The sequence below is a fragment of the Gossypium arboreum genome, chromosome 5 (assembly GCF_025698485.1).
Source record: "Gossypium arboreum isolate Shixiya-1 chromosome 5, ASM2569848v2, whole genome shotgun sequence".
Classification (NCBI taxonomy): Eukaryota; Viridiplantae; Streptophyta; class Magnoliopsida; order Malvales; family Malvaceae; genus Gossypium; species Gossypium arboreum.
In genome coordinates, this window is record NC_069074.1 from 41,363,712 (window position 1) to 41,391,558 (window position 27,847).

Consider the following 27,847-nt stretch of genomic DNA (forward strand, 5'->3'; position numbering starts at 1 on the left):
CTTGAGCAACAAGCTTCAATGACTTGCAACACACAACAAGGAAAATAGGTTGTGAACTTGAAACAAATTGCTTAACAAAGACCAAAAATGAGAAGAAGAAATGCTAAAAGGATTCATTATCATGATAGCTGAAGTTTACATAACTTTGAAACAAGCTAAATAGCTTGACTAAAAACAAAAACTGCCACCTAAACATACCTAACCCCACTAATTTGTCTTAGAAACTTATAAAACTTAACTTATACACATAGATAAGCTGATTTAATCAAGTCAATTAGCACCTAATCAAAACAAATACATTGTCAACTTAGTTCAAATGTAACCAAGTAGAAAAAAACAAAATACAAACATTAGCAGCATGCTATCCTACTGCAACATGCATGCCACGACAAAACCAAGCTGCATGTAAACCATTTCCTAACAAGGGAGCTATTAATTTTGCATTAATGATGTCTCAAATGGAGGGAGGTTGCCCGGTTGATTACAACACCATTACTGATCTTTTTCTTCAGGTTTGTTCTTGTGGAATAGGTTGCCAAAATAAAAAAGCTTTATTTTCTATACAAAATTCATGTGGTTTTTTTACTCTAGATATCCACCTCTTATTTTTAGGGAAACTTGATACGGGAGGCTACCGCATTTCTATTAGATGTTTTGAAGTCAAACCTGCCCAAATGTTGAACTTTGGCCTGCAATGCAACAGTGGAGAAGCATTGAAGCTCAACCAGTACAACAACATTTTGTTCATATGTAATAAGCTTTAGTTCTTTTGTAATTTGTATTTAAAGTTAGTAAGATTAGTTGCTGATTTGCAATATGATGTAATAGCTGATAAGTCAATTGTATTTTGAATGTAATTCAAGCTATGTTTTAATCATGAATTAGTGGGAGCAGTTATGTATTAGGAAACTGTCATGTAACCTATATGTTTTATCTTAATGAAAGTTAATAAAAATCATCAGTTTTTCAGGTTTCAATTTTTGTTCAATTCTTTTTGCATCCGTTTCTTTGTTTCTTTTCTCTTTTCTTTTTCTATCAAAACACCAACAAATGGTATACAGAGCATGTCATCTTTAAGGGCCTTCGTTGTTGGTAGCCTTTTTGTAAGAAACCTTGAAGAAAAAGAAACTGAAGTTGTTGGCTTTATTGTTGCTGCAATATGAGTTTTACACCACCACCACCACCAACTGTCTTTGCTGGTGAAAACTACCACATCTGGGTAATGAAGATGAAAACTTACCTGCAAGCACATGAATTATGGAATGTGGTGGAGAATGACATCGAACAAGCTCCATTGAGGGTCAATCTGTAATGAATCGAAAGTTACGGTATCAAAAATCGAGTCTTGAGTACTGTTTCCGTGAAATTAATTCATGAATATTTATTAGAAATATTTTTGAATTATAGTTGAGTGGTTGATTAATGTTTGATTAAGTTAAGTAGCTTGAATTTAGAATAAGGACTAAATTGCATAAGGAATAAAAGTTTAATTATAGATTAAAGATTAGTAAAGGGACTAATCTAGCAATTAGACCCTAAGTGACATGTGCGTGTTAATATTGTATAACATGTGTAATAGTTGGTAAAAATATTAAATGTGTTAAAGTAGTTTTTCTTATAGATTAAGTTATTTTTTAGAATAATATTAAATTATTAATATTATTATATTGAATATAGATTTATGAATAAAAAAAAAGAAAGAAAGATAGAAAGAGTTACAGAGAGTAAACGTGAGAAAGAAAGAAAGAAAAGGAAAAGGGAAATTTTGAGGATTAAGGCCCTAAAGCTTGATTGGTAAGTTGTTTTAGCTCATTTTCTTGTGATTTTTATGTTTATGGATGCCTAATTCAAAGTTCTACATGTATGAGGTTAAAATGAAGAAAAATAGTGAATTTTTAGATGTTTATTAAGTTGATTAAATTGAGGATTATGGGTTAAAATGATAGAATTTTAAGTTAGAAGTGATTTGTTAAAGGAATTTTTAAGTTAGGTTTAACTAGGGACTAAGTTGTTTATGTTTTATGTTTTATGAGTCAAAATTTATGTTTTATGATGATTTTTTTTTATGAGCTTGAAATTGTTAATGACTTGATTAAATGAAAATATGATGATTTAGTTAAAAAAAAAAAGAAAAAGATTAGTAATGGGAAAAGGACGAAATTGGAATTTTTGTAAAAGTTTGATAGAAAGTGAAAATGTGTTTAATGAATTAGTATATTGATGATTTTTAATTGTATGATTGTTCGTAGCTAACGTAGTACAGGATACGTCATCAAAGAAGGGAAAAGAGAAAGTGAACAAAAATATCGATTAAATTCGATAAATAGTGGTTTGTATTTCTATAAACCGAGCTTAATCGTTATTGCTATATTTGATATTTATATTGTATGAAAATGTGAATGAGGTAAGTATTCTTACCATATTGAAATGAATGTGATTTTGAATACCCTATTAACAGTGTCGGGCTAGTCGGATATAGTTGACATGTCATAGGAATTGGAAGTATTGGGATATTCCGACATTGAGTCGATGAGACACTATGTATCGACTACTGTTAAAGTTCCGGATTTGTTCCGATGAAGTACTTTGTGTACTATAATGTTAAAGTTCCGGATTTGTTCCAATGAAACACTATGTGCTTATCTCGGAGTGTGGGTTGGATCCGTGTATCCGTCAGTGTCCAAGTTATGTTAATAAGGGTAAATAAAGTAAAGATTATTAAAGTACTGATTGATTGACTGTTATTGAAATGATGATTGATATTGAATAATAGCAATAATGTGTTTGAATTACCATGTTTTAAAGTTGATTAAGCTATTGTTTATAGAAATACCACTGAGAGTATTCTCAGCGTACGGTTTATTTCTGTGCGCAGGCTAGGTACAAAAGTATAAGGACTCAGCATACAAGCCGATCCCCGAACTCAAATTGGTGAAGTTTCTATCTTTTTGGAAAATGGCATTGTACCTAGGATGTTTTTTGTTCATTTTGAAAGTACTTAAGTTGTTAAGTGATATTTTGGTATGTTTTGTAAATGTTACCAAAACCTTAAGTATGGTATGTTTTTGATATGCTAGTGAAGAGAAATAAGAGGAAGTGATGGTAAATATTGTGGAGAGAAGAAATGAAGATGTTATAAACTTAGATATCAATATTTTATACTAAAACAGATTTGGACAGTAGCAGTAGTCCAACTTTGAAAATACACCAAAAATAGTAGAAAGTGAATTATATGATGAATAAAATATGTAATTGAATCTTAATGAATCTATTTTTATATGGAAGAAACAAAATATGTAAAAGAGTTGTATTTTATGAGATATTTATGTTTTGGTGAAATAGGGTTAGAGCAATTTCTAGATTCCCTATTCTTAATTTATAAATTCACCATAAATTATGTATAAATAATTAGGACTCATACTTTATATGTATGGATTCCTTATTGAGTCTATTTTTTACTGAAACAAACGAAATAGTTATTGGATTTTTGTACAGGAAGAAATTTGATTCGTAGTGCACAGGGGTCAGAGTAGCCAAACCCTGAAACAGGGGAGACTTTTACTAATAAACTGTACTAATTGGCCTGGCCAAGAATTCTAGAAAAAAATTAGTAAGTAGATATATGAGTCTAGTTTTAGGAAAAATTTACGGAATTGGATTTCAAGTTTTGTAACTCAAGATATGATTTTTTTAGCAACCATGACGCAGATGGATAGTTTAATACGAGAATTGTTTAAGTACTAAAATAAGTTTAGTAATGTCTCATGCTCTACTCCGACGACAATCTCGGGTAAGGGGGTGTTACAATTCTACTATTGCACAAATCAAACAACATAGTGAAGAGTGTGCTAAGAAGCACAAAGCAATGTCATGCTTACAAAATGGATTGTCTGATATGATTTTTACTCGGATAATGGCTTGTGATGTAATGGCCTAAATTCAAAGTTATCGGAATAGTGGTTTCATAACCACAAATCCGGTTTAAAGAGAAATTTATTTTAATATTTTTTCATGAATATGATATGATAGGAAAATCGTATGAAAATATCGATAAATTTTTTTTACCAAATTAGTGGTTAGTTAGAAAAAGAAATTATTGAAGAAATTGGGTAAAAATAAGGTATCGAGACCTCGATCTCGTAAAACTAAGTCAAAAATATTTCTATAAATATTTATGAAATGTTAGTAATGTGGTATTCAAATTTCGTTAGAAAATCTTTATGTTTGGGTAGTTAATTAAGTAAAAAGGACTAAATTGAAAAGGGTGTAAAAGTTACTAAAAGAATTAAATAGCTCAATTGTAAAATGAGGAAGGACATAAATTGTAAATAAGCCCAAAAGGAGATATTTTGGGCGGCATAAGCTGAGAAAAATCAGGAGAATTTACTAAAATAAAAATGGGACCAAATTGGAATATCTAGAATTCTCTTCATATTTCTTCATTATCATCAGCCAAAAACATCCTAAGGGTTTATTAAAGCTGGTATTTCATAATTTTTGCACCAAGTGATTTAATTCTTGCCTTTTTTCTTATAATTTCTATGTTTTTAAGACTTTTACAACTAAGTCCTACTATTAAATTCATTAGTTTTTGATTTCATAGATGAATTTGAAAGTCACCATGGTTGAGTGCTATAAGTTTATGATGAAATAGCATCAAATTGAAGCTTTAATTTGTTTATGAGATGATTTTATTAGGTAATTTCAATAGTGATTTTTAGGACCTAATTGTGAAAAAGTTTAGAATTAAAGTCTAGTGCTAAAATTCTGATTCCCAAAGGTTATAAAGTAGTTTAAAGTGATAGAATTAAGTGTTAATTGAGAAAAATTAGCTCAATTGAGAGGCTAATTGAGTAGGGATGAAATTATCATTCATTAAAAGCTTAGGGGAAAAATGGTAATCAACATCTTGCACTAAAACAGTTTTGGACAGCAGCAGTAGACTAGATTTGAAAAATCACCATAAATTTTGGAAATCGATTTAGAAGATGAACAAAATTTTGAAATAAAGCTTATTGAATCTAGTTTCTCATAGAAGAAACGGTGTAAGCAATGGAATTATAAATCATGAGATATAATAAATTTTGTGAGACAAGGTCACAATGAATTCGGGTTCCCCTGTTCTAACTTTGAAAAATCATCAAAAATTGAATAAAAATAATTAGGGGTTAAAGTTTATATGTATAAATTATTAATGAGTCTATTTTCAATAGAAACTAACAGAAACATCATCCAATTTTTTTACTAAGAGAAAATTAATTTTTAGCAAAGAAAGGTCAAAGCTATTAGACAGCAGAAAAAGGGTAAGTTTGAAGATTTTACTGTACTTATTGCCTGAACTAAAAATTCTTAAAATTTTATGGTAGAAAGGGTTTTGAGTCTAGTTTCATAAAAATCAAATGGTGTTTAATTTGGAATTTTTTCAGCTTGAGATATAAATAATTTAGTGACTATGACTCAAGTAGACAGCTTTGAATGAACTATAAATAATAGTGGAATTATAGAGAATGTTACATATGAACATGAAATGTATTAAATTGATGATTAAATTTATTTATTTAGATCCATAAAATTAAAATTAGAAGCTAGACCGAGGAAAAGAAAAAGTTCGGGAATTAGTAGATTTTTGTATACGAACAAGTATTGAGATAAGTTCGTGTAACTTGAATTATATTTTTAAATGCTTGAAATGTATGTTATTGATGTGAATATGATTTGAATGTTCATTGTATGAAAATTGACGAAACATTGATATGTTTGATAAAAGGGGAAGAAATCCCGGTTGAATAAAAGGAAAATTCGACGGATCTCTGAAAAGAAATTGACAGTAAAAAGGATCTAGCCCGGACTGGTGATCCTATCTTGATATAGCTCTCCCGAAGAATATGTGTAAAATAGATTTAGCCCGGACGGGTAATCCGAATTAGGGTCTGAATTTAGCCTAGACTAGTAATTCAGATCCAAGCTCATTAGAACAATTGTCGTTGCAAGGGATTTAGCCTAGACTGGTAATCCCGACAATAATCTATGAGTTTATATTACAGGGGATTTAGCTTGGACTGGTAATCCCGTTGTAAGAATGAGGTTCGCGGGAGTGTGCTATTTGAAATGGAAATGTGTGCACATGAATATGAATTGACGGACCCAGAATTGTACACTAAAAGTGTATCTCTAAAAATCCATCGAAATTTTGAGAAATTCAACAGGATAATTATGGAAAAATAACAAGGGAATGGAAATCATGGTATTGATGAGCTCATCAATCATGTTATATATTATTGATACATGGAAATTATTGGACTAACTTGAATGTTGAGTTTGTGCATGTTAGGGTAATAATGCATTGAATGAATGTTTGAATGTTTATTGCATTGTATTGAAAATATTAGGTAAGTATAATTCTTGTTACATGAGCTTACTAAGCACAAAGTGCTTACCCTGTTTCATTTTCCCCTGTTTTATAGTGTTAAGAGCTCAGAGGTCGAATTCGGTCGGAGACACATGTAACAACCCAAACCCAAATTGACGTTATGGTAGAATCGGCGTGCCACATTGGAGTTGAAAACCCACGTTCCGTTTTAGTGTTTTAAAACCATATATTTTGTTGAGTTAACAAAGTGTATAGAAGTGGGCACCGGTAGGTATCCGAGACAGAGGAGGTGAGCCATGAAGGTCGCTTAAGTACCAAGCTCTTTGATTGGATCCAATCCTAGACATGCTCACAACCATAGCCACACTTTGTTATATCGAGTTTAAATTTGTTTAAGTGAACGACTTTGATAAATCGATTAATCGTGGTGTTGAACTCTTTTGAAAACAAGTATCGTTTTGAAAACACGTCCTAAGTCTAGCCCATTTGAATAATTATCAACCGTGTTTGAAGTTATTAAAATTAAAATAATCCCAAAAAGAAATAAAAGGAAAGTGAAAATGGCCTTATTACAACCCAAAAATAAATAATAATTAAAGGAAACTAATGAAAACCAACGCTTATTTAAAAGTCCAAAGACAATCACCGTGGCTACTCAATCCCCCTACCAAGTCCCCACATCAAGGCTCACCGCAAGGTTAAGGAAAAGGGTGAGTTTGGAAACTCAGTGCAACAAGCCCTTTCGAGCCCAAAACAATGACACTGTTGGGTCTAGGCCCAAATCCAATCTCAAACATGTCTTGGGCCATAGCCCTTTTCATATTTCATATTTCATAACACCGGGCAAAGCCTTTTCAAATTTCATATTCTTGGGCGAAGCCTTTACAGAAATCAGTATGGCCCATAGGCCCATTTCAATATCACATATAATGTCAATGAAAGAATGCAAACCCATCTGGGAGACTACTCAACCCACCATCCGCTACTCTCCACCGTACCAACCAACACACCATGTGGGGATTAACTCGACCCACCCCGCCATAACTCTCCACCGGCGACTTTAGTGCTTTATCATATAACCGGAGGCCTAGCCTCTTTTAATAACTAGGGCAAAAGCCCTTTTTATAATCGGGCATAAGCCCTTTAATAATCTGGGCGTAAGCCCTTTTGATAACTGGGGCATAAGCCCTTTTGATAACTGGGGCATAAGCCCTTTAATAACTGGGGCGTAAGCCCTTTTGATATCTGGGGCATAAGCCCTTTTGATAACTGGGGCATAAGCCCTTTAATAACTGGGGCATAAGCCCTTTTTCACTTCCTCCATTCATATAAAAAACCCAACCCAATGCATTTATGAACATCTCGTGTGCATATCATACATATCATGTGCATATCATACATGTCATGTGCATATCATACATATCATGTTTATCAAAATCCCATGCATTAAGTTCATATATAAACCCTAGGGGTATAATGGTCATTTTCATATTATAAGGGTAATCTTGTAATTTTACCAAAATTAGGGTTTCCATGTTCATTAACAATTACAAACAATTCATGGGTGCATACAAGTGATTCCGGCCCACTTTTAGCAAAAACGAGTTATTGGGCCAAAAACCCTTGATGGGCCCTACTCACCGATTTTGTCATCTAGGCCCATTTAGCCTATATCCATAACAGATATAATGTCTTAACATGCAATTTAACATATTTCCGTTTTCTACCAATTTTACCCAAATGGGCCCGAAAGCCCAATGGGCCCCACTTCTACTCGAGGCCCAACTTACCAAGAACGCCAAAATCACATTCTTACTGTTTCCATCGTTCTCGATCATCGTCTCATCGATTCTAACTAACTAGTGAGCGTTAAACTTGCTCACAAGTCCTCGAAATGCCGAATTTTGGCATTTCGACTTTTCGACATTTTATCGCTTTAAGCTATGAAAAGGGTTCGTTACACACCTAATTTGCGATATTCCTTGACGAGATCTCCTATGCGATTTCTCCTATAATCAACCACTTATAGATTAGACCATGTTAATATTAAACCAAATCGAAAACTACCTATTATCATCACTTACACATTCGCCACCATTCACAATGGCCCTTGGGTTCATACCTTTGCAAGTTGATGACTAGATTTAGTCACTCCGATGATCCAAGCTTTTCACACACTCCTCGATCGGTAGCCTTTAATCCTCACTATTACCAACAAACCAAATAACACCAAAAACCTTTTAGCCTTAGTCGACAGAGGGTTTTCACTTTTCTTAAACCACAAGATACAAATGGAAAGAAGGTTCAATACTTACCAAGAGATCTACTCGTTGAAGAACGTTCCAAATACCTTCCTACCCCATATCCGTTGTGAATCCAACTTAAACGTGCGTGAAAATAGATCTAAATATTAATTCCGAATCACTAAAATATGAAGCTTTCGGCTTTTCATCAAATATTAATCTAAGCTATTATGAGGGTTAGTACACACCTGTTACGGGTTGAAGTTGAAACGTTTCCATAATCAATCACCTACGATAACCACCACATCCACTCAAACTCAACTATTCCAATATCAATATATGTAAATCCTAAGCACATCACCATACGGAACATAAGGGCATATTCGTCATTTTACCATACGAGGGTATTACGGTCACTTTACCCTACAGGGGCTTTACGGTCTTTTTACCTAATAGGGGTATTTTAGTCATTTCATCCTACAAGGGTGTTTTGGTAATTTTACAAATTAAGGGTATTTCTGTAATTTTACAAACCAAGGGTATTTTAGTAATTTTGTAAATCGATGGTAAAACAAGAATTACGTAAATCAAGGGTGAAACAAGAATTCTATAAATCGAGGTAAAATGGTAATTACAGAATCGAGGTAAAATGATAATTACAGAATCGAGGTAAAACGATAATTATGTAAATCGGAGGTAAAACGGTAATTATGTAAATTGGGGTAAAATGGTAATTACGAAATCGAGGGTAAAATAGTAATTACAGAACCGAGGGTAAAACAGTAATTACGTAAATTGAGGGTAAAACGGTAATTTTACAAATCGAGGGTAAAACAGTAATTCTATAACCTGAGGGTAAAATGGTAATTCTGTAAATCGGGAGTACTTTGGTAATTTTACAAGTCGAGGGCATTTTAGTAATTGGTAAACTAAAGTATTCTAAACATGGATAACAATACGAATAGGCCTAAAGCCTATTCTCACCCAAATGGGCCCACACTCGTGTGGCCCTTTTAGCCCAAACCTAGCCACAGATATGCGATTCACCTAGCCTAGTCCAATATTTACTACACAATCAAACAACTTATCCAATTGGGCCCGTAGGCCCATTGGGCCTACATGGCCCCTTTCGGCCCATCAAGGCCCAAAGTAGCCATCCTACAGCTAGAGTAGTGAGAAATACACACCTGATAGGAGACTGGAGTTAATCCACGATCCGAGCACTCTTAGCCGACGCCCAACCCAAACGAGCACGCCATACAGCGAAAGGGATCAGCCAAGAAAGGTACATTTACTCTCCTAATGGTTCCCTCTATTTAAAGCCAGCTTTGTATCCACTCTTATGTTAGCTTCCCGATGTGGGATCCCTCCAACATCAGAGTTTAAATTCAACACCAACTCTTGCCACCCCCTTTTAGCAAAATAAATGCTCTTTGCTTGCCATGGGATTCAACCTATGCCTCCCTTAAATGCTCCACACGCTACTTGCCCCTAAGCCACAAGGCTTTTTGTGTCATATTTTATCCCCAATTAATTATAAGGTCTAAAGGCCAAAGTCCAGGTTCCCTTTAAAAAAAACAAAATAAATTGCAAGAGCCAAGGCTTGAACCCAGGCGCTCCCATACAACCTTAATGACACCACAACCACTAGACTACAAACTTCATTGTGTCATTTATTTAACACAATAATTTAAAAACCCTCATCCAAGCATCCAGGTTTTTTTTTTCACTTAATACCAAAATTTTTGCTAAAGCCCAAGTTTGAACCCAAGATTTCTCCAACACTTCTCAAAGCCATTAACCACTAATAGCAAACATTTAATTGTTTCATTTCATTGCACAATTAAATACCTATATACAACCTCCTTACGGACCCCCACTCAAGGCCCAATACTTCTAGGCCCAAATTCGGGGTGTTACAACACATCACACTATCAACCTCAAGATTTCGGTATATAAAAAAACTTTATTTTGGAAATAAATGGCATGTATAAGCTAATAAAGTAAATGTTAATGTGAAATGATTATAAGGTCAACCATTGGTATCACTAACAAATCTTGGTTTTGGTATGTAATGAGGTTATCTTATAAATATGCATGAATCTATCTTGAAAATATGTTTAATTGGATTGGTTGATGTGGATTAGTCTTGGTTTAAAATTGCAGGGAAGGTTAGATATCTATAAAGGGGTTATATTGAGTTAAAAAAAATTAATTCATAAACTCCAGTAATGCCTCGTACCCTATTCCAGCAACAAATACGGGTAGGGGGTGTTACATGTGACACTCCAAAGCAAGCTTGAAAGAAGCTGAAGGAAGAGTTTTGGAGGTCAGACAAGACCAGGCAGTAGTAGCTAATCAACCTCAGGAAGGACTTTGAGAACTTGAAGATGAAAGAGTCTAAAACCATTAAGTAGTACTCTTATAGAATAATGGCCATAGTCAAAAACATCAGGCTCCTTGGAGATGATTTCAGTGAGAGCAGAGTTGTTGAGAAGGTCATTACAACCCTTTTTGAAAATTTTGAGTAAAAAATCTCTTCATTGGAGGACTCGAGAGACTTGTCAACCATATCATTTTCTGAGTTGATAAATGCTCTGTATGCACTAGAGCAAAGAAGGGCCAATAGGCTGAAGTGGCATCCTGAAGGAGCTTTCCAAGCAAAAGTCAAAGAAAGCTTAGGTTCAAGCTACAAAGGAAAGAAACCATGGCTTGACAAAAGGGAGAAACTAAAGAGAGATGCAAGAAAGAAAAAATTTTCCACCATGCATTCACTACAAAAGGTCCATACATTTGGAGAGGTACTGTTGGTACAAGCCTAATATTCAGTGTAGGAGCTGTAAGTAGTTTGGTCACATTGAAAAGGTTCGCAAGAACAAAGGAAGGGCACAAACTCAGTAGCAAAATCAAGCTCAGATTGCTGAGGATATTCATGTAACGCCCCCGTACCCGAGACCATCGCCGGAGTCGAGCACGAGGTGTTAACGGACTTAATTCATTAATTAAGCAGCTCAAACAATTTATTTTAGAATTTCCAGACAAGCTGACTAACTGAGTCATAGTCGCTAAAAAATCCATATCTTGAGTTACGAAACTCAAAATCCAATTCCGTAAATTTTCCCTGAAAGTAGACTCATATATATACTTACTAAAGTTTTTCTAGAATTTTTGGTTAGGCCAATTAGTACATTTTATTAGTTAAAGTCTCCCTTATTTCAGGGTTCGGCTACTCTAACCCCTGTGTATTACGGATAAGATATATCCCTGTACAAATTTCAATGACTATGCTATTTGTTTCTCATAAAACTAGACTCAATAAGGATTTCATACATGTAAGGTAAAACTCCTAATTGTTTTTGTACAATTTATGGTGAATTTTTAAATTTAGAAAAGGGGATTTAGAAATTGCTCTGACCCTGTTTCAGAAAAACGTAAATATTTCATAAAATACAACTCTTTTACATATTTTGTTTCTTTCACATGAAAATAGGTTCATTTAGCTTCAATTCCATTTTATTCATCATCTAATTCTATCTATACTATTTTTAGTGATTTTTCAAACTCACGTCACTGCTGCTGTGTGATTCTATTTTATAGTCAATTTCACCATTTTATGGATTTCCATAGATTAGTTAGCACATAAAGCGTACATGTTATCAAATATAATCTCGATTAGCCACTCCAATAGCTAATCATTCTCAAACATTTTCATGCCATCCATGAGCTATATCATAAGATTATATACACAAAAGGATTATAATGATATACATGTCATATTCCCAAAATATGAAAGCCACCATACCGAGATGGTCCGTTGATAGTGTGAGCGTGCCTCCGACCGTCCTGAACTCCAAACCGGCTTGTCAAAACTACAAGGAATGAAAGAGAGGGAGTAAGCATAAATGCTTAGTAAGTTCACATGCAAATAACAAATAACTTAACAAAGCAATTATACCAACCAACATTAGCATAATATCACCAAAATATGTATCACATTTCTCTTCATCATTCATCGTCTTACTACATTATTGTTGTCGTATCAAGTCTCAACCTGAGGGTTAAGTACATACCTGTCCAAAGTGCCCATTCCACAACACTTACCAATACGTCACTTGCATCTTGAGTATTCTTCCATTTCACTAGAATTTTACCAGTTGAACACATCGAAATATAACTCGGATAAATGGAAAGTTTGCACATAAGTGCCACATATGTAGCCAAGCTACCATGTAACCCGCCCATAAGCGAACTCGGACTCAACTCAATGAGCTTGGGCATTCGTATCCATAAGTGAACTCGGACTCAACTCAACGAGTTCGGATGCCTAGTTACATTTCACGAACTTGGACTCAACTCAACAAGTTCAGACGTTCGCATCCATAAGTGAACTCAGACTCAACTCAACGAGTTCGGATGCCTAGTTACATTTCACAAATTCGAACTCAACTCAATGAGTTCGGACATTCGCATCCATAAGTGAACTCGGACTCAACTCAACGAGTTCGGATGCCTAGTTACATTTCACGAACTCGGACTCAACTTAACAAGTTCGGACGTTCGCATCCATAAGTGAACTCGGACTCAACTCAACGAGTTTGGATGCCCAAATATCCGAATCTATTCCTAAGGTTCAACGGGACTTTCCTCGTTCGTACTTCTTTACCATTCTCCTTGGAATACTAATGACGATATTTCGGTAGTCTTTCACATTTTTCACATAATTCATAAAATTTTTGCATGTTGTCCAATAATAATAACAAAGCATAGAATTGCAAGATAACAATCATAATATTGTATAAATAGCATTAAATGATTTAAAATAACGGTTAAATTACAATATTTACATATGAACTTACCTCGATACAAAATGAGAATAGTCGAGCCTATTCCTCGTAAACTTTATTTTTCCCCCGATCTCGACTCGAATCTCTTTTCTCTTGATCAATAATACCAAATTAATTTATTTAATACACACATTCATCAAAACAGCCCCTAATACAAACTTTGGCAAAATTACTATTTTGCCCCTAAACTTTCACATATTTCTACTTTTTCCCCAAGGCTCGTAAATTAATCCTCATCCTATTTTCTTATGCTTTATGACATGCTGATCATTTTTCTCTTCTATAGCAACATCAAATTCACACTCTAACATGTACTTATGAATATTAGGTATTTTTACCGATTATGTCATTTTACTCGTTTTTACGAAAAATCACTTAGCAAAAGTTGTTTAACACAATCTCAAACTTCATATTCTACCATAAAACATCAAAATTCATACATATCATCCATGGGTAAAATTTTAAATATAAACCCTAGCTCAAAATATTGGTAGAAATAGTTAAACCGAGCTACGAGGATTTCAAAAATGTAAAGAACATTAAAAACAGGCATAGAAATTACTTACAATCAAGGCTTAAAAGTGTTGAAACCCTAGATATGGTGGAGAGAAAAGTTTGGCAGCAACTTATGGAGAAGATGATCATTTTTGTGTTATTTTTCCCATTTTATTTCATTTAATATTCAAATGACCAAAATGCCCTTCCTTACTAAACTTTCAAAAATTCCATCCATGTCCAATTTTTTTCCATAAACTTAGAAATTTGCCAAATTCTATTGAAGACCTCCTAATTAATATTTCAAAGCAATTTCATACTAGAAACTTCTAGAATGCAAGTTTTGTAACTTATTCAATTTAGTCCCTAACTTCAAATTAAGCACTTTATGCATAGAATTTCTTCACAAAATTTTTACACAATCATGCAATCATATCATAGGCCTCAAAATAATCATAAAATAATTATTTCTATCTCAGATTTGTGGTCCCGAAACCACTATTCTGATTAGGCCCTAATTCGGGATATCACAATTCAAGCTCAGGAGGAGCATGTTTTCACTGCACCCTGTTTTGCAACTTCAAGCAAAGTCAGAAGGGACTGGTTAGTAGACAGTGGCTGCACTCATCATATGGCATCGGATAAAGGGCTGTTTAGAGATCTTGATAGAAACTTTGTTTCCAAAGTCAGGATTGGAAATGGAAATCTTATTGAGGCTAGAGGCAGAGGCAATGTTGTGATCAACACACAGTCAAGTAACAAAACAATTTCAAATTTCCTTTTTGTACCTGGTATAGACCAAAATTTTCTTAGTGTTGGTCAGTTAATAGAGAAGGGTTATTCACTTGTTTTCAAGAATAACTTCTATGTTATTGAGGACACATTTCGTCAAGAACTAGTCACAGTAGCCATGACTGAGAGATGTTTTATGTTGGATGTGAATCAGTTGGAAATGAAGGCCTATACTAGTCTTGCTGAATTTAGTTGAAGACATGTCTAAGGTTGAAATCAAAGATAGAGTTTGTGAAATTTTTCAACTTGGGAAGCAAGTGAAACTGCCATTTCCAGTTAACAAAGCATGGAGGGCTCGAGACAAGCTTCAATTGGTCCATACTGACATTTGTAGGCCAATGGAGATTTTTTCATTGAACGACAATAGATACTTTATGCTGTTCATAGATGATTATACAAGGTTCTGTCGGGTCAATTTTCTGAAACAAAAGTCTGAGGTACCTGGAGTATTCAACAAGTTCAAAGCCTTAGCTGAGAATCAATCAGGTTGTAAGCTTAAAGTCCTGAGATCAAACAATGACACTGAGTACCTATCAGAAAGGTTTCAAAAGTTGTGTGAGCAGGCTAGAATTCAACATCAGCTAACAACCATCTATACTCCTCAACAAAACGGAGTTAGTGAAAGAAATAATTGGACAATACTTGACATGTCTAGATGCTTCCTGTTTGAAAGTAATTTACCAAGTAAGTTTTGGGCAGAGGCTGTGAACACCTTAGTATACCTGCTTAACAGATTGCCAACCAATACTGTCAAAGAAAAAACTCCTTTTGAAGCTTGGTTTGAACTTAAGCTAACAGTTTCACACCTAAAGATGTTTGGTTTGTGTCTGCTATACACTTATTCCAACTGAGAAAAGAACCAAATTGGAGAGAATATCTGTACCAGGGATCTTTGTTGGTTACAGCAGCAAAAGAAAGGCTATAGAGTTTTTGATCCCACCACCAAAAAGATCATAGTAAACAGGGATGTAACATTTGATGAGGGAAGTGTATGGAAATGGAATGGTACAGATGCAAGCTTGTGTGAACAAGGTCAACAAGATAGTGATCTACAACGGACTGAAGAAGAAGAGCCAATTGGTGATGATTTTGATGATGTACCTATGAGAGGCACAATAACCATCGCTGACGTCTATCAAAGATGTGATGTGGCAATACTGGAGCCTTCAAGTTTTGATGAGGCTACTAAAGAAAAGTGTTGGAAAGGAGCCATAGAAGCTGAAATGGAAATGATACACAAGAATAATACTTGGGAATTGGTTGACAGACCAGACCAGAAGAGAGTTATTAGTGCGAAATGGGTGTTTAGGGTCAAGTACAATGCTCATGGGTCTCTAAACAAACACAAGGCAAGAGTTGTAGTGAAGGGATATAGCCAACAGTATAACATTGACTTCTTAGAAACCTTTGCCCCTATTGCAAGGTTAGATACAATAAGGCTTTTGTTTGCCTTGGCTGCTCAAAATAAGTAGAGAGTGCATCAATTGGATGTTAACTCTGCTTTCTTGAATGGATTCCTCAAGGAAGAAATCTTCATTGAACAACTAGATGAGTTCAAGGTTCCTGATGAAGAGGATAAGGTCTACAAGCTAAAAAAAGGCCTTGTATGGTCTGAAGCAGGCACCAAGGGCCTGGTATGAAAGAGTTGATACATATCTATTTAGGCTTAGGTTTGAGAAGAGTATCAGTGAGCCTACTCTCTATGTGAAGAAATCAGAGAATGAAACCCTGCTGATTGTGTCACTATATGTAAATGATTTGTTGGTAATTGGAAGCAAAAAGGGGCTGATTGCAGAATTTGAAGTTCAGATGCAAGATGTTTTTTAAATGACTGACTTAGGGGAAATGACTTACTTTCTTAGCATGGAAGTGAATTAGTCTGATCGTGCCATCTTCATAAGTCAGCAGGCCTTTACCTTGAAAATCTTAAACAAATTTTTCATGTCAAACTGCAAAATAGTTAGCACACCAGTGGCTCAAGGTGAAAAACTAACCAACAATGGCAACCATGAAAGAGTTGATGAGAAAGAGTATAGAAGCCTTGTAGGTTATCTACTTTACTTGACAACTACTAGGCCTAATATCATGTTTGTTGTTAGTCTTCTTTCTAGATTTATGCATTGTTGTGATGTTGTTCATTTTAAGGCAGCCAAAAGAGTTCTTAGTTATGTGAAAGGGATCTTGAATTATGGAGTAAAATTTGAGAAAGCAGAAGAACTCAAGTTGATAAGGTATTTTGATAGTGATTGGGCAGGATCCATTGATGATATGAAGAGTACATCTGGTTATTTCTTCACTCTTGGCTCAAGGGTCTTTTGATGGAGTTCAAAGAAACAACAAACTGTTGCTCAATCTATAGCGTATAGAGTACATTGCACATTGCATACCGCTAATCAAGCCATTTGGGTTAGGAAACTTTTATGTGATTTGAATGAAAATCAAGCTGAAGCAACTGAGATTGACAATCAGTCAGCTATTGCCATAGCCAAAAATCCAGTATTTCATGGCAAAACCAAGCATTTTAAGATTAAATTTCATTTTGTTAGAGAGGCTGGACAATCAAAGGAAGTTAATTTGATTCATTGCAGCTCAAAAAACCAACTTGCTGATATTCTAACTAAGTTTCTCAGTGCTACAAGATTTGAGAACTTAAGAAGAAGTATTGGTGTTTGCTGCATACAGTCCAAGGAGGAGTGTTGAACTTTGGCCTACAATGCAACAACAGAGAAGCACTGAAGCTCAATCAGTACAGCAACATTTTGTTCATATGTAACTAGCTTTAGTTCTTTTGTAATTTGTATTTAAAGTTAGTAGGATTAGTCGTTGATTTGCAATGTAATGTAATAGCTGAAAAGTCAATTGTATTTTGTGTGTAATTCAAGCTATGTTTAGTCATGAATTAGTGGGAGCAGTTATGTATTAGGAAACTGCCATGTAACCAATATGTTTTATCTTAATGAAAGTTAATAAAACTCATCAATTTTTCATGTTTCAGTTTTTGTTCAATTCTCTTTGCATCCGTTTCTTTGTTTCTTTTCTCTTTTGTATTTCTGTCAAAACACCAACAAGAGCATGCTTTTCTACAAACGAAGGTTATTTCTTTTGTGTGTTGCTTAAGCTAATTTAAGAGGTGTCTTTTTTTTTTTAAAAAAAAAGAATACTCATAGTTTTACAATTTTTTTTTTTTTTTTGAGGTCCTAGAAATCAATCTAGTGACCTTTCCAAATGTTGCTGATGCCATGTTAGCAAATGGCATGTTTAGTCACTATGATCATTTCCGGATTGCACACTTTGTGAGAAAGTTGGTCTTTATGTGTGAGCTCTGCAGGTAATTATCTTATTAAGGGTAATACTGTTGCATTGTGTGTGATTCTCTGCACTGTATTAATAGTATCTCCTTGATTACGTAACATTTTCTTTTTGCAGCATTACACTGAGTTGCCAGATATTAAATGTGTGATTGTGAATACACACGCTATTGAGCCTCAGGTACATGTTGTCCACCATCTTTATCTCTTGGTAAAATTTTAGACTGTAGAATCCTCTGACATTTTTTTTATAATACTATTTTCAGGCACTTGTTAAGTTTTTTGGTACTCTTTCACGAGAATGGGCTTTGGAGTGCATGATAGACCTTCTGCTTGTTAATCTAGGAGGCAACCTTCAAATAATTGTTCAGGTAAAAGATGTTGTATAGTGGTGTGCTAATAATGCTTAGAAAACACCGTAGGCTAAATTGTGTCTGTGCAGGTTGCCAAGGAGTATTACGAGTAGTTGGGTGTTAATGCCTGCATAAAACTTTTTGAGCAGTTTAATTCTTATGAAGGATTGTACTTTTTCCTTGGCTCTTATTTAAGCTCAAGGTAAGCTGTTTAGCAAACAATAAAATTCCTTTGTTTGGTTGCTTACAGGATGACCGCACAGCCATTTCTAATATGATACTAACTGTGATGTTTACTTCCAATCGTGGGACAGTGAGGACCCTGATATACACTACAAGTACGTTGAGGAAGCTGTTAAAACTTTGAGAAATAAAGGAGGTTGAGTGTGTGACAAGGGAATCAAACTTTTATGACCCAGAAAAGACAAAGAACTTTCTGATGGAGGCCAAGCTTCCTGATGCTAGGCCCCTGATTAACGTTTGTGATAGATTTGGATTTTTTCCTGCTCTCACTCACTACCTCTACACAAATAACATCCTCCGTTACATTGAAGGTTATGTTCAGAAGGTGTGTGATATTTTCCATCATTGTTTACTGGTATAGTGCATAAATTGAATTTAAATTTGAGTTATTGAGAGCTTATTTGCCTCTTTTGATAGGTGGACCCCGGGAATGCACCTTTAGTAGTGGGGCAGTTGCTAGATGATGAATGCCCTGAAGATTTTATAAAGGGTCTCATTCTCTCTGTCCGTTCTTTGCTTCCAGTTGAGTCCTTGTAGATGAATGCGAGAAAAGGTCAAATTTTCTTCGTCTTCTGTCCTTGTTTCTTCCAATCATTACTATGTGATTCTCATTTTCAGCATATGGTTTCCAGAAATCGACTTCATTTACTTACACAGTTCTTGGAGCATCTTGTAAGTGAGGGAAGTCAAGATGTGCATGTCCACAATGCTTTGGGTAAAATCATCATTGACAGCAATAACAATCCAGAGCACTTCCTCACAACCAACCCTTACTATGATTCCCGAGTTGTTGCTAAGTACTATGGGAAACGTGATCCCACCCTTGCAGTTGTGGTTTACCGGAGAGGACAATGCGATGATGAACTCATAAATGTCACAAATAAGAATTCGTTGTTCAAATTGCAAGCCAGGTATGTAATTATTTAGTTGGATTTTTTTTTTTAAGTGGATTATCTGTATATCATCCCTTGATGCAGGTATGTTGTTGAGAGGATGGATGGTGATCTCTGGGAGAAGGTTCTAAATCCTGAAAATGAATATAAAAGGCAGCTAATCGATCAGGTTGTGTCAACCGCTTTACCAGAAAGCAAAAGTCCAGAACAAGTCTCTGCAGCTGTTAAAGCTTTCATGACTGTTTTAGAGTCCAGAACTTAAATGTTCAGGCTGTGGAATTTGCATTTCGAGTTGAGGAAGATGCTGTTTGGAGTCAAGTGGCAAAGGCACAACTTAGGAAGGAGCTGATTAGCGAAGTTGAAATATGTGAAACCTCTTTTCTTTTTTTCTTTTTTCTCTTTTTTTTTTTTGATATTTTTAAAGTTAAAGATAAATCTTATAATAAATAAATTGAGATTTGTTAGAAATATTTTATTTTATCTATTAGCAGTTTATTAGAATAAGAGAATTATTTTTCGAGTTAAATTAGGAGTCTTTTCTCTATTTAAATCCAATTCTTCAGTTAATAAAATATAAAATAGTTTTACCAAATACTCTCTTGAAAACTTTCATGACATCTGAGCTAGGTTAAATCTCCAGTAACATCATGATTAAAATAGCCTTCACTGGAGATAAGAGATCCAGCAATCAAATGGAGGTAGAAAGTTCTACTGTTAAAATAACTACTGAGAGTGCAATGACTCAAGGGACAGTGGCATCTCACCTCTCTTTTCAGTTGACATCTCACAAGTTGAATAGAAAGAATTATCTCGAATGGTCGCAGTCCTTAAAGTTAGCAATTGATGGGTGTGGCAAGCTAGGTCATTTAATTGGAGAAGTCAAGAAACCAGAGGTGGGTGATCCAAAGATGAGCAAGTGGAGGTCAGAAAATTCTATAATAATTTTGTGGCTTATTAATTCCATGGAAGCATCTATAGGTAAACCTTTTCTTTTTCTCCCAACTGTTAAAGATGTTTGATACGCTACGAAAGACACCTATCCAAATTTAGAAAATGTTTCACATATTTTTTAGTTAAAAATAGAACTCTGGAAGGCTAGGTAAGGGGAAAAGAAAGTTAATTTTTATTATAACGAGATGATGTCTTTTTGGAAAAAATTGGATCAGTGTTATAATGATGAATGGGAGTGTATCTGAGATAGTAAAAAAGCTATGACAAAAGAAGAGAATGAACGGGCATATTTATTTCTGGCTGGTTTAAATAAAGAATTTGATGAAGTGAGATCTCGAATCCTAGGAAAAAAAACGCTTCCAACACTCCTTGATATTATTTCTGAGGTTAGAAGAGAGGAGACAAGGAGAAAAGTAATGTTAAGGTCAGGATTTGAAGCTAATGATGATAATTTTGCTCTTGTAATTTTTAAAAATAATGATGATAGTGAAAAAAGAAAAAAAAACCATGGTGAGGCAAAAAAAAAACCATGGTGCGGCCACTGCAAAAAATATTGGCACACTCAAGAAGCATGTTGGAAGCTCTATGAAAAATCAGCGAATAGGGAAAAAAAGAGTGGTAATGGTCGTGGTTCACAATCAGGGGATAGTAGAGCTTTCCAAATGACTAAAGAAAATCATGAGCAGCAAAGTTCTTTGGAAGGGTCTCTATTCACTAGGAACAATTAGAGCATCTACACAAGCTTTTTCAATCACCACAATTTCAGATGAATTCTTTTGTTCCTAACTCATCCAATAATCCTTCTTCCTCCTTTGCCCAATCAGGTACTGATTTTTTTTTTAGTGTCAAGCCTAGTAAAAAAACACGTGGATCATTAATTCTGTAGCTAGTGATCACATGAGCAGTAGTCATTTTCTTTTCTCAACTTACACACCTTGTGCAGGAAACAAAAAGATCAAAGTAGCAGATAGGTCGTTCTTGGCAATAGCTGAGAAAAGGCACTATTAAAATTTCAACTTCCTTGGTTTTACATGATGTTTTACATGTGCAAAATCTAGCTTGTAATCTCATATCAGTTAGTAAATTATCTCAGTCCTCGAATTGTCATGTTATATTTAACTCCTCTATGTGTAAATTTCAGGACATGGTCTTGGGGGGATGATTGGCAATACTAAAGAATCTGGTGGAATTTACTTTCTTGATGACCAGCATCGAAATTGACCAACTACTACTTTATGTTTAAATTATGTTTCTAGTTTTCATAAGGTTGTGATTTGACATTATAAGCTTAGGCACCCTAATTTTTACTATTTAAGATATTTGTTACCTGATCTATTTAAAAATAAAAGTCATTCTACATATCATAGTGAATTTTGTGAATTAGCTAAACATCATCAATCATTCTTTCCACCTCAAAAATATAAAGCTTCCAAACCTTTTTTGTTAATTCATGGTGATATTTTGGGACCTTCAATAGTCTCAAATTTTTTAAGAAAATGTTGGTTTGTCACATTTATCGATGATCATACTCGCATTTGTTGGGTGTTTTTATTCAAAGATAAGTCTGAAGCTAAAATGTGTTTCAATCTTTTTATATTATGGTGAAAACACAATTTGGTGTGAAAATAGAAGTATTTCAAAGTGACAATGGTGGGGAATTTTTAGTGACCAATTAGGCGTTTTCTTAACCAAACATGGAATAGTCCACCAAAGCTTTTGTACAAATACACCACAATAGAATAGGATTGCAAAAAGAAAAAACCGCCATCTTTTGGAAGTAATTAGAGCCTTGATGTTCACTAGTCAAGTGCCACGTTATTTTTGGGGCGAAGCCTTGTTAACAGCTATATATCTTGTTAATAGAATGCCTAATAAAACTCTAAACTATAGAACTCCTTTCAGTCTTTTAAAGATAACATTCCTAGCTCTAAATTAATCATAGAATTATCCTTCCGAGTTTTTAGGTGTAGTGTTTTTGTACATCTTCACAACCAAGGTAAATTAGATCCTAGAGCAAAAAAAATGTCTCTTTGTTGGATATGCTTATAATAATAAGGGTTACAAATGTTATGATCCAATTTATAGGAAGATTATTGCTAGCATGGATGTCACATTTGTTGAAATACAATCTTACTTTGATTCTAATCTTCAGTGAGGGAATTATAGTAAGGAAGATCAATAATTGATTAAGAAAAGACAAGGAATATACAACATAGGGATTCTAATAACGGGGAAGGAAAATTTATGATCAACACAGAAATTAATGATGTTAATGTTGTTAATAAAAAGAAGTAGAAGGTGTAGAGTCTAATCATGAGAATAAAGAACAAACAAAGGAGTTATTGGTTTACTCAAGAAGAAATCAAAATCAAGAAAGTGGAATCCACTAGATTCATCACCAAGAATCTGACTCGCAAGATCTTTTCAAAAGTCCAGGTAAAACTCTTAATCCAACTAATGAATTTTGTAATCTAGATATTCCAATTGCTAAAAGAAAAGGTGTTAGAAATGTTATCAAATATCTCATGTCTAACTTGTGTCCTATAAAGCCTTGTCTTTGACATTCTCAACCTTTGTTTTGTGTTTTGATACTGTGAAAATACCCAAAAATGTGAAATATGCTTTACAAATTCCTGAATGGAAGGAGACTGCTTTAGAGGATATGTGCACTCTTGAAAAAACAGGCACATGGGAAACAGTGGAATTACCCGTAGGGAAAAAACAGTGGGCTGTAAATAAGTGTTCACAACCAAATTCAAACCAGATGGATCTTTAGATAGATATAAAGCTCGACTGGTGGCTAAAGGGTACACTCAAACATATGGGATAGACTATCTTGAAATATTTACTCCAGTAGCCAAGTTAAATTTTGTTAGAGTTCTTTTACCAATTGCTGTTAATCTTGATTGGTCTTTACAGCATATAGATGTGAAGAATGTTTTCCTAAATAGGAAACTTGAAGAAGAAGTTTACATGGATCCTCCTTTAGGTTTTAAAGAAAAATTTCAAACTCGAGTATGTAAGCTCAAGAAATCTTTGTATAGTCTAAAGTAGTCTCCTTAAGCTTGGTTCAAATGATTCACTCAAGTTGTTAAAAAATAAGGTTACTATCGACACTCACAAAGAGGTAGAATAGCAGTTATTATAGTTTATGTCGATGATATCATTCTTACAGGAGATGATGTGGATGAAATAAGGTGTCTCAAGGAGCATATAACATTGGAGTTTAAGATCAACGACTTGGGTCCTTTAAAATATTTTCTTGGAATGGAAGTTGTTTGATCAAAGAAGGGTCTTGTGGTCTCTCAGAAAAAATATGTGATTGATTTTTTAAAAGAGGCTGGGATGAGTGGTTGCCACCCAGCTGACACACCAATTGATTCAAATGCAAAATTCAGAAATAAAGAAAGACGATTAGTAGATAAAGAGCAATACCAGGGATTAGCTGGTAAGTTAATTTACTTATCACAAACAATTCTAGACATAGCTTTTACAGTGAGTTTAGTGGGTCAATTTATGCACTCCCCAATGGAGGAACATGAAGAAGCAGTATTTCGGATTTTGAGATACTTGAAAAGTTCACCGGTCAATGGCTTATTCTTCAAGAAATTCGAGCAAATAGGAATTGAAGCTTATATAGATGTAGATTGGGTAGACTCAATAACAGATAGAAGATCTGCATCAGGATACTGTACATTTGTTTGGGGAAACCTTATGACTTGGCGAAGCAAAAAACAAAGTGTTGTAGCCAGAAGTAGTGTAGAGGTTTAGTTTAGATCAATGACTCAAGAAATTTGTTAAATGATGTGGTTAAAAAGAATTATGGAAGAGCTGAGGAAACTTAATTTCACCAATGAAGTTGTACTGTGATAGCAAAACTGCTATTAGTATTGCTCACAACCTAGTCTAGCATAACAGAACTAAACATGTTCAGATTGATAGACACTTTATCAAGCAGAAGATTGAAGAAGGTCAAGTGTGCATGTTGTTTGTTCCTTCAAAAAAACAGATTACTGACATACTCACCAAAGGTCATTTTAAGACAAGTTTTGATTTTCTTGTAAACAAGTTGGGCATAATTGATATATATGCACCAACTTGAGGGAAGGTGTTGAAATACGAGAAGTATTTAGGTAGATAAATCTTTGAATAAATCAATTGAGATTTTGTAGGAATATTTTATTTTTTGTTTTTGTAGTTTACTAGAATAAGGAAAATATTTTACCATATAGAGTATCAAGTTCGTCAATTAATAAAATACAGAACAGTTTTATCAAATACACTCTTAAAAACTTTCATGCAATTGAATCATTTATTCGTGCAGATGATGCTACTTAGTTCCTTGACGTTATCCGAGCTTCTGAGGATGCTGATGTCTACCCTGATCTGGTGAGGTACCTTCTGATGGTTAGGCAGAAGGTCAAGGAGCCCAAGGTGGACGGTGAACTCATTTATGCCTATGAAAAGATTGATAGATTGGGTGAAATTGAAGAATTTATTCTCATGCCAAATGTTGCTAGTCTTCAAAATGTTGGTGATCGCTTATTTGATGAAACCCTATATGAAGCTGCAAAAATAATATTTGCATTTATATCTAACTGGGCTAAGTTGACTGTTACTCTGGTGAGGCTTAAACAATTCCAGGGTGCTGTTGATGCAGCACGAAAAGCCAACAGTGACAAGACATGGAAGGAGGTTTGCTTTGCTTGCGTTGATGCAGAGGAATTCCGACTGCCACAGATACATGGTCTTAACATTATTGTACAGGTGAATTTGCTTCCAAGTTGAATTATAAATTTTGAGAATTGTAAAGTTGTTCATATGTGTGCATATTCAGTTCCCTGTTTTTTCTTTTCTCATGTTTGTCTGTTGGAGGCTATTTGTCCATGATAATTTGGTCATTATGTTTGTTGATTTTGTAGGTGGTTGACTTGGAAGAAGTCAGAAAATACTATCAAAATAGAGGATGCTTTAATGAGTTGATTTCTCTCATGGAGAGTGGTTTAGGATTGGAACGTGTGCACACATGGGTATTTTTACTGAGTTGGGAGTTCTGTATGCCAGATATCGTCCAGAGAAGCTCATGGAGCATATTAAATTGTTCTCTACTCGTCTTAATATTCCCAAGCTGATAAGAGCTTGTGACGAGCAAAAGCATTTGAAGGAACTTACCTATTTGTATATCCAATATGAGGAGTTTGATAATGCTGCGACTACTGTGATGAACCACTCTCCTGAAGCATGGGATCATATGCAGTTTAAAGATATTGTTGTCAAAGTTGCTAATGTTGAGCTATATTACAAGGCCGTCCACTTCTACTTGCAAGAATATCCTGATCTCATCAATGATTTGTTAAATGTGCTTGCACTCGTGTGGATCACACTCGTATTGTTGACATCATGAGAAAGGTTTGATTTGGCAGATCAAATATAAAAAAAAATACCACTGACTTGCTTTAGTATTTCTTCAATTCATTTTGGTTTGACAATTATTTCCTTCAGGAATATCACGCTGATCATCTGCGTCTTGTGAAGCCATACATGGTTGCTGTTGGCGTTGAATGGAATTTATGTTGAGGAAGAAGATTATGATAGATTAAGAGAATCTATTGACTTGCATCATAATTTTGATCAGATTGGCCTCGCACAAAAGGTGAAGTACTGTTGCTCTTACATTTTTGTTTGCTGTTAGGTTGGTTTCTGATGTTATTTTTGAGTTGCTTGAGTAGATTGAGAAGCATGAGCTGCTTGAGATGAGGCGTGTAGGTGCATATATTTACAAAAAGGAAGGAAAATGGAAGCATTCCATTGTCTTGTCAAAGGACAAGATTTACAAAGATGCAATGGAAACTGCTTCACAGTCTGGTGACCGTGAACTTGCTGAGGAGTTGCTTGTTTACTTCATTGAACAGGTACAGAAGTCATTCCTGAACATGTAGAAAAATATATGCCGAGTGTTAAATGGTTAATAGCGAGATGACTATCTCTTTGGGGTATAAACTATAAATATCCATACCTTCCTGGTCAACCAGTGCTGCTGATTATATTAGTTTGCTCTCTTCCACTTGTTCCTTTAAGGGTGCAAGTATAAAACCGTAGTAGTTGGTAACCTTACTATAGGTATAGAACATGGAAGTGAAGCTTTAACGTACACTGTTTTTCCCTGTGATGGCCTCTCTCTGGTACCATAACAATAATGGACATAATCTCAATGTTGCTGTTTCTTTGTACAGGGAAAGAAGGAATGCTTTGCATCGTGCCTCTTTGTTTGTTATGACTTAATTCGAGCTGACGTTGTTCTTGAGCTAGCCTGGATTAACGATATGATTGACTTCACATTCCCGTGTCTGTTGCAGGTGATTTCTTTTCGTTTCATCTTTCATTTAAGTGGGGCTTTATTAGCTATACTTTTTTCTGTCTCATACTGCCTCGCTAAAAGGCTTGGACGGTTGATCTTAGTGCACTATCCCACTTTACTATGATTTAAATTTGCTATGAAGATACTTCTTCATTCGGAGATTAGCGTTGGAACCTTATTTGAGTGTGTATTTTTCCAGTTTATCCGTGAATGCACTGGGAAAGTTGATGAACTTATCAAGGACAAGATTGAGACTCAAAAGGAGGTAAAGGCTAAAGAGCAGGAAGAGAAGGAAGTGATTGCACAACAGGTAAGTAACTTGAAAAAACTTCGCTCTATTTTCTTGAAAATAGATTCTACATCTGGGGAGTTGCTAGTCTACATCTAGATCTTGTATAATTTCAAACCTTTTCTAAGCGATTAAAATGCATTGTGTTGCAGAACATGTATGCTCAGTTACTACCTCTTGCACTACCTGCACTGCCAATGCCAGGCATGAGAGGTGGATTTGCATCTCCACCACCCATGGGAGGAATGGGGATGCCCCCAATGCCACCTTTTGGCATGCCACCAATGGGAAGCTATTAAGTCAGTCGGTATCAGGTTTGGTTGTACATTTTAGTTGGAGGGATACATGTTGCTATGAGGGAAAAGGGGAAGGACATCCTAGTTCAATTAGAAGTCTTAGGCGTCTTCAGAAGTTTCTTTCGCCCTTTCCTTTTCTACCAAGTTGGAATGATACTATTCAATGAGTCGGGTGCGATATGTGCCGTAGTGTTGTATTTGTTAAAAGAAGAGGGTATTTTTGGGGACGTTTTCACGAGTAAATAATTGTATTTTTTGGTAGTAATTATTTTTGTTTCCATCTGGCTTTGGAACGGGACTGACAAGTAAATACACCAACGAAAAACATCTACATCAGACCGATTATAGTTTTACTTTTTTACTTAGTAGCTGTAACCCTCAGCACAAAACCTTCACCCATTGATTGAAGAAA

General features: G+C 34.9%; 1 pseudogene; it reads left to right on the forward strand.

Moving 5' to 3' along the window:
- The first annotated feature begins 380 nt into the window (after positions 1 to 380).
- On the forward strand, positions 381 to 27,438 carry LOC108451421 (clathrin heavy chain 1-like; annotated as a pseudogene).
- The last annotated feature ends 409 nt before the right edge of the window (positions 27,439 to 27,847 follow it).